Below are 12038 nucleotides of genomic sequence, written 5' to 3'. Positions count from 1 at the left end.
GTCTTAAGTGATTGTGTGTGTTGCTTTTTAATATTTACATTTAGTACTTTAATGTACATACAGGTTTTGAATGTAATGGCCATCACCATTTTTTTTGCATTAAGCAGCACAGTGAATCCAACGCTTCTTGGAGCTCTTCAGCCAAAGTTTTGTATGAGTTTTTTTAATGCAATGGAATTGTCCCCAACCCCATTCAGGTGAAACTGATTTTGTCAAGCATTTACTCCAGTTTGGACAAATAACACAATTTATATATAAAAAAAAAAAAAAAAAATGCAAGGAAACCGGGTAGAGGGGAAAGCAGTATTCCAAGAGGTTTGAGTTCAAAGCAGTGGTCATCTGTCAAAACTGATCATGTAGTAATTTTATACTTCAGAGTTTTGTACATTAACTACTGACTGATTGATGGATATTTTGGAATGTAAATGTATAAATTGTTGCCTTTGGTTGTGGACAATGACCTTGGTATGGTGGTGTAAGCCCGGTCCCTTTGCTGGCAGCTGCTATACACACTCCTTGTCCACATAGCTTTTCTAGTTTACTCTAAATTGGGCCTGTTTGAGTGAATGTGCATTGTGGTAAAATACATGATCTAGGGATTAGTCCTGCATTGCACCAGATTCTGGTAGGTTGGGTTCTGAAACCTTGCAAAGGCTGTTTCCAGACAATGGATCGGTAAGGAGTGAGAGGGGAAAAATAATCCTGTAATTACACAAGTTCTGCTTTCAAAGCAGAAATTTAAAATGCTCTCGGATCATTCAGTTGCATACAGACAATAGTCAGTACTGGCCAGATTGTAGGACCACCCTAATTGCTGCATCTCTGACCCAGAATACCCACAACAGCTGACAGTTCTGTAGAAAATGTAAGAAAGCGTTTATAAAGATTTTGGGGGGAAAATAAGACTGTTAGTGTTGGATGTATTTATGTGTTGCACACAAGTTCTTTTTGAAAGTGTCATTTTAGGGGTTTAAGAACCAACACCTTCATGAGACAAAACAGAATGGGGTTTATACTTGGCATCTGTAATGATTCATATCCTTGACCTGTATGACTGTAGTACAGGCGGTAATACAGAAGGTACTGGTGACTGAATCACCCACTCACAGCAACCTGTTGGCTACACTGGCAGCATATGTGGCATCTGGTAAGACCATTACTTGCCCGTTCTCTGTGTTGGTTTGTATGGGTACTGTATTATGTATTTCTGAAGCAAAGCACATTTATATATTTGTAGATGGTCAATGTTATATAAACCACTTTTTTTCATTAAAGGCTTAAAAAGTTAAACTGATGAAGCTTCTATATACTAGTTAAATTTAGGCTTATATTCAGTTAAACAAAGACCTTCATTACGACATTATTTGCTGATGCCTTCTCCTTTAGCACAGTCATGAAAGTGAAGTTTTTGTAGAAATCAGTTTAAATAAAAGGAATTTAACTGGCTTTTTAGTTAACTGCCAAAAACTAAAACATGCAAACACACATCACTGTCGAAGTTCTCTTTTCACATTCTGCTCGTGGCACACCACATTTTTTCTTTTAACTCCTTTGCATCCAGGAACATTTAAGCTGAGTTTGTAGCACTGAATCTGAAATTATATTTTGGCATAGTTGGACTACTGAGAATGAAAGTTGTGGGAGATTAACAATGACCTTGTTTTTAATGTGTCAGTTTTCCAGCACCATCTTTCTAGCCTGTGACCCTGCCTACTGTATTTGTGTGTGTGTGTGGTTTTTTTTGTTTTTTTTTTTAAACCTGTGTGCTTTTATTTTCTCATAGCTTTCCTGTAAATATTAAGTGGAGACTGATTAGTCTTAATAATGAACCGGATGATCTGCTCTATTTAGAAAGCTTTTGTTTGCTGTTATTGCTTTAAAGATAATGTAACTTCTAATGTCGCCTATTTCCCACACTGTGGAGAACTATACTGTACATAAAATACTTTTAATTAGCACAAAATCATATGCAGTTTATAAAAATAGTATGTTCATACTATATATCTGTACATATACATTTGTTAGATTTTGTAGTTTTTTGGTTTCTTACAGGATGGTCACAATTTAGTCTTACAATGTTTTTGAAAAAAATTTTTTGAAGCATCTGTTCATTTTAGCACTCATGGTTTAGATTTCACACCCCTATGCCATAGGCCAACATATAAAGGCAGTTATCCCTTTCTCATCCTACATTCACAACCTATTCTGTCATACCATTTCTTGGTCAGGTTTACAAGAGGCTTTTTTGGAAAACAGGGCCCATCTAAGGGGGATGTAAACATTTACAAAAGTTGAAAACTATGATTCCAGATTGTAAGAGAAAAGTCCTTGCAGACCATGCCAACTTTATACAGAAGCCACTTGATCTTTGGGTCTAATTTAAACAAACAGCCAGTTGGTGCTGCCCTTTTATTATTTTGCATTATTAAATTTCGGAAAAAGATTTTTGTCTTTTGAGTCCATAAGTTATATCCAGCAGGCATCCTTCTCACGAAACATGAACTTAAAAGGACTAATCGAGCAAGTGCCACAGCATCCAGAGGTGGGTATAGGCTCGAAGCAAAACATAAGATGAATATGGATCAACCAAGGAAATTGTAAAATACGTTAATTTTCGAGTATCTTAACAGTTACCCATTATTTTATATTGCATTGTGAAGTGGACCAATGTTTCCTCTCATTTGCCATTTGAAAAGGTTGATTATGTTGTAGTGGAATACCTTTTTGTGAGTATGTATACTGTATATAATGTCAAATTACTTACAAAGAAAGAGGACTAGATAGACAACTAACTTTCTAAGTGGTTACTGGTTCAGTCCCCAGTCCCAGCTTAGTGTTTATCTCTGAGCACAGAAATGGTGCTTCATAAATAAAATGTAATTTTTTAAAAATATACTGCAGTTGTTCAAATAACATATAGGCCTAAAGGTTCTATGGCCAATTTGCCCTTCCAACTATTTCAATATTATGATACCCTGTCCACATCTAGAACCACTTTGTAAAGAAGTACGTGGGTTAGTTACTGGATTACCGGTTAGTCCTCTTCCATCCATACTCCTAAAATTAATATTAAAAATAATACTATGCGTGTAAAGACATCTCAATGGTTCAATCATTTTTTTTTGTTCTATTGCCTGTCACCATTAAACACGTACACTCTGGTGGATGTAGGATTTTCAGATTTGTCAGGTAATTTGTCCCAAGTAGAGGACCTTCCAAACAATGCTAGTCTGCAAACTGGTACTTTTATGGCAGTTATTGAATAATTTACATTAGAGTGTATTGCTGTGTTATGTTGTATGTTTGTTGAATAGTTTAATGGTATGTTTAAGTGTTTCATCTTTATTTTCAGGTGACAAGATGGTTAGTGCTTCTCCATTATAACTTGAGAGTTCTGTCTTCAAACCCTAGTTTGCCTGCTTAGAGTTTTCATGTATGCCTATGTCTGCTTGGGTAATTTTATCAGATACTCAGCTTTTTGTTTCCGAAAAGATGCAGTTTAGTTAAGCTGGTAAGACTAAATTGGCCCAGTGGTATTATACTTGTGAAAGTGTCTTGTGATGGACCGGTGCCCCACATTTACAGAATATGCACTAGTTTCTTGCGACCCTGAATTGGATAAGTAGGTGCTGAACTGGATGAAGAAATGTTTGATTGATAGATACTTTATTAATCCCAAGGGGAAATTCAATGTTTACATTTTCTGTCATATTGTTTATTTTTTGGTGGTGTTTCTACAAGAATCTTGGGTGTCTGTCACACACACATGCATTACCCAAAGTTACAATGCACAAACATGGGTGCAGCTCATAGAAATGGTGGCTGTATTGATTAACAGGTAGTAGTTGCCAAGTGAAAATCATCTGCACTGTACAGCATCACTATTAAAATTTGTCAGTTTGTTAATTAAAATATCAATCATCTTGTTTATATCTGATCATGCGATAATGAACAATAAACATAATACAGTGTGTGGTAAGTTGTCAGTGTTAAAAAAATTAAACACACTGTTAACTTTTCCAAATCCAAGATTTTAGAATGTTTAGAAATATTCAGTTTGCTTATATTGAAATAAAACTAGTATGTTCATGATAGAAATATACCATCCGTTCACATATCTGCTAGCTGTTCATTACGTAAACCTCAACATTAACCTTATGAAATAAACAGGAAATATTGGTGATGGTCCAAAAATCAATGTCAAGATTGTGTTAATTTAAGATTAAATACAATTACAATTGGGAAGTAAAACTTGCACCACTTAGACTGAAATTGTATTTGCATACATTAAACATTACATTAAGTTATTTTATATTCTGTTCCTTTTGAGGTATCACAGTGGTGAGCACAGCTGTCTCACAGCTCCAAAGCTCTTGAGTTCAAATCCTAGCCTGAGTAATTACTTTATGGACTGTGTACGTCCACACCATTTCTGGTTTCCTCCTCCGTGTCAAAGACATACATGCTAGATTACGTGGTGACCCATGCTGACTAAATATGTGAGTGAGGCTGGATGTGGGTCAATGGGTGCTGCTATAGACAGGCATCCTATAAATGGTTGATTCCTGTCTTGCCCCAAAGATTAGTAGTTTGTGAACCTGCTACATTTGATGAGCATGTCCTGGAACTCATGTCAACCATTGGGTCCTGGTTTGCATCAGAAGTTTTTGGGTCACATTCAAGTCAGTATGCTTTCTACTGTGCTTCTGTAGACACTGGTGAGGATCTTGGATTCTAATTTCATTAACCTTCACAAAAAGTAAAGGTTCTGTTGAGTCTTCTTAAGAAGATACGTTGAGTTAAGATACCATGAGAGATCTTTAGTAATGCAGGCCCTTAGGAATTTAAAGCTGGTCATTCTTTCCAAAACAACATCATTAATGTTAATATGCACAAAATCTCCTCCAGGTTTCATGAATGTATGACCTTTTTCAAAGTAATCCCTACATCAATAGGTTGAGAAGGTGACAGTTATTTGTAAACCATATCAATACCAAAATTCCAATCTGGTTGCATATTGTATCTTTTTATGGTGGTTCACACTGAGTCAATTACACATTAAGTAAAAGAAAAGGTTTGCAACAGTTAATTTTGTTGAAGCAACATAGGAGGGAAGTGCTAAGACAAAGTAGGAAACGCATCACATACTTGGGACTCCTGCATGCTGAAGACTTGTCACAACAGAGTGCTAGGGCTCTTAGATAAGTTTTTTCAACATGGGAGGAATGTAGACATGTCTTTTTTGTGTAACCGTTTACTTGTCTTCTGATAACTTATTTTGTGCATTGCTTGTTATGAATAAGAAGGCAATTCTTTCATATTTTAGTGGCCTGCACAAAACATGTCAAAAGTCAACTAGATTTAGTCTTATCCACCCTGCAAAAAGTGAAAACCTTTGCCAAATTGTCTTGCAACTAATATTCAAGTGTAGAAAAAGTTTAACTCTTTCTTATGATGGGATGGCAGGAATCTAATACAGTTGAATTAGGTAGTAAAAGTGTTGTGATTCTTCCAGTTCAGCCCAACAAGCTTGCCAATACTGTTTGCCTAAAGGAACTTTAAGTCTAGTTTTTATATGTCCCTAAAATATCCCCATCTATCACACTAGTTAGTAATTTATTTCATGTATCTTTGGTTCTCTGTGTGAAGAAAAGCTTTGTAACATTTGTGCAAAATGTATTCTTAACCAGTTCCCATCTGTGTTGTTGGTGATGAAGTCATTTTTAAATAACAGATGGGACCCACTGTAGTAATTCTCTTTATAATTTTGAATGCTTCAGTCATGTCTCCTCTTAATCTCAGTTTGTTTACATTGAAAAGGTTCATCTCTCTCAATCATTATCTTCTATTGCCTAGTATGTTCCCTTCAGAAGCTCCCATTTCCTCCTACAGTTGTAAGTCCTACTGTCAGATTGATGATGAACCTTAAAATAACTCGTAACTATACATCTTGAGGGACTGGCATTTCATCCATGTTACTTGGCTTGCACTCATTGCTGTGGGATAAACTCTGGCTTCTTTGCCCCTGTACATGGATGGAAAATTTTGTGATTTTCTTATTTCTATATTATATAATTAATATTTTAAGTATATGCTTAAAGAAAAGATGGAATGATTTTATTGGAGCAATTTTTAATTTCAGCTGTCATATAGGTTAACACAAGTGACTTACAGTCAGGTTCAGTGGAGGCATTTGAAATTCTTGAACTGAGTAACCTACTGCACCAGTACAAGAAAGGCAGCCACACCACCCCGCAAACATAAAACTCAGACAAGATCACATGATTAACGACTAACATTCTCAGTCATTCCTAAAGGGTTAATGTATTGCACATCATGTGCATTTATTAAGCTCAGAGGTCACATCTGCTTCTGATAGGCATTGACTTAAGATCTTATCACCAGGCTGCTGAAATGCCCTGCAGGCAAACCTAAAATACCTACAATTATACCAATAATGAATTCATCCAAAACTAGTCTCACTTCTGGTTGACCTGTTCAATTTGTAATATCATGTAATGTTTCTTGACTATATATAAAGACCTTCCAATGGCTGCATATATGAAATTGTTCTAAAAGAGAACCACCTAAACTGATGGATTGGGTGTATTGAGAGCTATAGGGAAGGGCTGATTTATAATAACTTAAGATAAAATAAATACTCCTGATTATACTCGACAATCCATCTACTTCCAGGAATTCCATTTCAGATTAGAACTGAACCCAATCTCCTGGAGCCTTGCCACTCCCTTCTGAATGCCTGACCTGAAGTTTCACAAATCAAAAGGCTAACATATGCTTGCAACACCTTTTTAAATTTTAACAAATTGTTCTTTTTATTACAGTGGTGTAGATTAAAATTCAGGATACAAAATTGGGTGCCCAAATTAATCCAGCATAAAACATGAGAAACACCTAAAATAGTGTTGTGCCTTTCACCATGTACATTATCACAAGCCATTTAACACAACTATTAAAATGTCTGGTCAAGTGAACAATCAACGGTCACTTTACCTATTTTTTTTAAATTATTACATTATTAATATTTATCTCTTAAGTTTGTGTTAGATGCCTTTTTCCTGGAGTCTACCATGTTCCTTTGGTCTTACTGCCTGATGGTCAGGACTTTTCAAAGTATGTGGGCAGTTCCAAGTATGGTAATTTTCTTCAGCTTGGCAGCATTCACTTCATTAGGATACTTTTGGAGACCTAGTCAAGCAGTTACCAGTGCTCAGGTTATTATTATTATTAGTTTTTATTATTATAATTATTATTACTACTATCTATCAGTTTTCATATCCAGGGAAGGGTTGCAGGGAAGCTTAAGCCTATCCCAGCAAGCACAAAGCGTAAGGCACAAACACCACAAGTCTATCGCAGGGTATTATTATTATTGTTGTTGTTATCCACCCACCTATGCATTATTGAACCTACCTAATCCAGTTCAGAGGTGTATGTACTTTACCCTTCCCAACAGCATCAGACACATGAGAAAAAACCAACCTTGAATTGCATGTCTCGTCTAACATGCACAACTTGGGAATGTGGGACTAAAATCCATGGATCAATGGGTAGAACATGCAAACTCCAGGGGCCTCATGTATAAACGGTGCGTACGCACAGAAATGTTGCGTACGAACCTATCCACGCTCAAATCGCGATGTATAAACCCTAAACTTGGCGTAAAGCCACGCACATTTCCACGGTAACTCATTCCTTGGCGTACGCAATTTATCCGCCCGGTTTTGCAGACTAGCGGCACCCAGCGTCAAAGCAGTGCTACTGTTCCTGTGTGGTTACCCTTTCTTAGATCCACATCCACGGCGGCGGCTTTATCAAATACACTGAAATTAACCGCATATCGTTCATAAATTTAATGCATCTGATTGTAATTAACCTGTAACAATATAATGGTCCACAGAATGGTCAAACTACTGTTCCTGTGTGCTCATCCTTTCTTTCTTAGCTCCACATTCCTGACGCGGCTTTATAAATACACTGAAATTAACTGCATATTATTTATTAGTGTAATACATCTGATTGTAATTAACCTGCTGCAATATAATGGGCCAGGGAATAGCCATAGTATTCCAAATACCAGAACTGCTTTAGCGTTGTTACGCTCACTGCATCTTGTTCTTCTTTTTGCTGTTCCCGTTAAGGGTTGCCACTGCGGATCATCTTTTTCCATATTACTCTCACTGCACCACTTGGAGTATTTATATCACTGTATCTGAGTGTGAATCACAGCAGCAGATGATCGGAAAGAGAATTATCGGTATACAGTTTCAAGTGCACACTACCTCAACCACGGCAAAAAGCGTCAAAGCCTTTCCTGTACGGACCTCGCGTTTCAGAAACAGTTTCATCCCAAGAACTATAAACGCACTCAATCACCTCACTGTAAACTTGCACTACAGTTATAATATTGCACAACCTGCGCTACTTTATAAAGCACGTATGATGACAATATCATTTTTAAGATGAAATGCAGCAAAATATTTTGCTTATAGTATACAGATAAAACTTTAACTTCATTTAAATAATCTGCATTGTTAATAATTAAACATGTGAGGACACGGTGCCGCAGCGTATAGCTAGTTCAAGGATAGCTCCTGCCTTGCGCTGTATTCTTGCTGGTGCTGACGCGACACTGGAAGGATAGACGAATAGAATAATTAAACATGTACTACGAAGATATTTCAATGTTCCTTAAAAGTTTTGAAGAATCGGCGTTCTAAGCTTACAAATGGCTTAACGTCTATTACAGAGCTGATTGTGTGGCGATTGGAGAAAGAAAAGTATGGACAGGAATTGGAGGTTAGTACGTTTGAAAGAGACAGTACTTCTGTAATAAATTATTTCATCGAAGGTCACACATGGTGCAGCAAGCCTCTTGCGTGAGATATGAACAATCACTGTGCCACCGTGTTCCCATGTTTAATAACACGCTTTCATTCCTATCATCATGAAAATGATATCACGTATACATCTCAGTATTTTAATTATTCAGAGAGCTGTAATATCTCGAATGTAATGCATTCTGTGTCCTGTCGGAGAAAGAGAAAGAACGGAAGCACGTAGTGATTCACACACATAGAGCACATAGAAGATCAAACACAGAAAAAAGCATTTAACATGCTACTTGAGAAACTAGTAAAATAAACGATTTTAAGATGAAGTTTATGGTGTTCTACTTTAATGGCAAAATAAACTACGTGATTAAAGTGGAAATTTCGAGATTAAAGTTGACATTTCGTGCTTTTTTCCCCACTGTGTGCCTTTTTTTTGTCTGTACCCTAATAAGCTTTCATATGACACTCAGACGGTGGGCTACGACTCGCTTTTTCACGGCGACTTTGATATGTGATTTCTTTTTTATTTCGGGCACTGTGCGACTTTGTGAAGTTGAGCCTTCGAGTTTCTCCGACACTCTGTCACTCGATCAGCTTCCTTTTGTTGATTATACCACTGTATAAACCAACAAATAGTACGTTTTTCCTTTGCCTCCACTTGGTATTCGCTGAATTCTTATATTTTCCCCTGTGCTTTTCCCATTGTCTTTTCACAGACGGCTATTTATATTGATTTGCATATTCAAAGAGGCGTAATTCTGGGAGGAGTTGGGGCGGGACAGAAGGCGCGTGCACGTGCGTTACTTTTCACGCTGATCGGGATTTATGTAGTGGAAGAACGTGAAAGTATGCATGCGCACAGATTCCTGCATCTGGATTTTTCTGTGTGTACGCACAATCCCGCTTTTGTGCTTACGCCATGTTATAGTGTGAGTTCTACGCACGGCGTTATACATGAGGCCCCAGGACTCCAGAACTGTAACACAACAGAGTTAACCACTGTGGTGGCTCTGCTACTACTACTACTACTACTAATAATAATAATGATAACAATCTATATAAAAAAATTCTTTTCGTGTTTGAAACGGAAATGACGTATGACCATGGGTAACGGAAATTACATATGACCACAGAACATACAGCATTATAATATAGGAACTTATTATTTGTGTGAGAGTTATTTTACTGATATTGAAAAGAAGAAAAAAGACTGTTTAAATAAGGAGTTGGGAAGGTGAATGTAAAGAAGAAGCCAGCGGTAAAGCAAGTGAGACTCCGTAATAAGGACAGTTGGGTGCACGGAGAAGGAGTGCAGGCTAATCTAGAAGGACCTTCGGAGCACACGGCTTTACTTTGCTTTTATGGTGCAGGCCTCGGCCATGGGCGGATGCTAACACCGAGACACCCGGGTGAGACGGATTTCTTCCTTCAACAAAGGAATCGTCGCCAGGCTGGTGAGATCGCTTCTTTTACATTTAAATTCAGTATACGAGTCAGCGGAGTGTATCTGACTTGATCACTGGATTCATTGCAGATTTCCCAGGCCGTGTGAATTTAGACTTTAAAACAAAGTTGATATAAAAGAGACTGGAGAACGTGTGGGGATTGTGTGTGTGTCTAATTTATATTTGTATATAGATGTAATATACAGGTTTAAGTACTGTGAATATATTTGTGCTGTTTGTAAATAGGGTAATTTTCCGTTTCTTTTCCTTGCTTGCTTTCTTTCTTTGCTGTTTCGCTGTTTTCTGGGGACTATATTATAAGAGTGTTTAAGGGGGTGGCATATTAATTAGGGTTTGTGTAGTTCTTATGGATTTGACAAGGATTTAAAGGGTGTTTATTGTTTTGTTTGATTTATAATATATTCTTTTTTGATTGTTTAAAGAATTGTTGGGGTGATTATTTCCTTTGTATAAATTCATAAAAGACAACTCCAGATGAGGATATCAAATTGGGGCTAAGGTTCGGTTGGGTTCCGTACTTAAAAGAATTAATTTTCCTAAGAGTAGGAGATTTTTGTGTGTGCTGGGCTCCTCATTCAACTTAAGAGGAACGCGCTACACCTTGATAGTAAAAGAGATGAAGAAAACAGCTTTGCGTCTTTCAACTTTTTAACTGCGCCGAGCTGTAAACAATGTGAAGATGAGACCGCCTTCAGCGGCGAGGGGTCGTAAGAACAAAGTGGACGCTGGGAGGCGCGGAATGTTGGGCTTTTCCTCCGGGTCAACAGCTTTGCAGTTTCGGGCAGCGTCCTCTCTTCTCGCACTGTTTGTCACACTTCAATTGCCCCGTCGGCTCCTGGGACAGTGGAAATCTTTGTGAATAAGTGTAATCAGCGCTATCGAACCGGGACTCTCTTGGTAAATTGTGGTGCACGGCTACTTACTGTCCCTTAAGATGAATTCGGGTCACTAAAACCACGCAACATTCAAGGTTGCTTTTGTGATGAATTCTTTTAAGAAAATGGAGGGTTTACATCTAAAAAGATGTACTGACCTCTTCATGTTAAGTATTAGACTTAGGAATTGTTTGGACCTTCTGCCCATTAAGCACGGAAAGGCAGCGTCCACATTTCTCACAATAATTTTTCGCTTAAATCATAGGCACATAGTGCAAGGTTGTCAAGCAGGTAGTTTGCCCGAAACCACTGCAGTAGTACTCAGTGTATCTTTACTTCTTAAATGTTAATGTTTGACTGTTTAATAATTTATACACTTCTTATATCTTCTTCAAATTCTTTTATCAAAATGTTTTACTACTTAATTAATATTTATATAATTTCTGTTTATTGTAAATGCTCTTTGTTCAAAAATAACATTGGTAATTAACAAACTTATTTTATAAATACTACATTTTAGTTTTTTTCCCTTGCACTCAGTGAGCGAAGCCACTGGGTAATCAGCTAGTAGGATAATAAACTCCCTTAAGCCATTTCAGACCTATGGTGGCCAAGAGCATATCCTGGAAACATCAGGTGCAAGGCAGGAACCAACACTGGACATTACAGAGTCCAGTTTATAATGCACCAGAAAGTGGTGTCGGGTTGCACATTGTTGGTCAGATATGCAAGTAAGAGTTTCACATTGTTTTGTGCACATGGAAATACTATTACTACTACTACTACTCATACTATTCATGCACACTCCCATACTCGCACAGGGACAAATTGGAGTTGATAAT

Source organism: Erpetoichthys calabaricus, chromosome 3 (assembly GCF_900747795.2).
Source record: "Erpetoichthys calabaricus chromosome 3, fErpCal1.3, whole genome shotgun sequence".
Lineage (NCBI taxonomy): Eukaryota > Metazoa > Chordata > Cladistia > Polypteriformes > Polypteridae > Erpetoichthys > Erpetoichthys calabaricus.
This window is presented reverse-complemented; position numbering follows the sequence as displayed.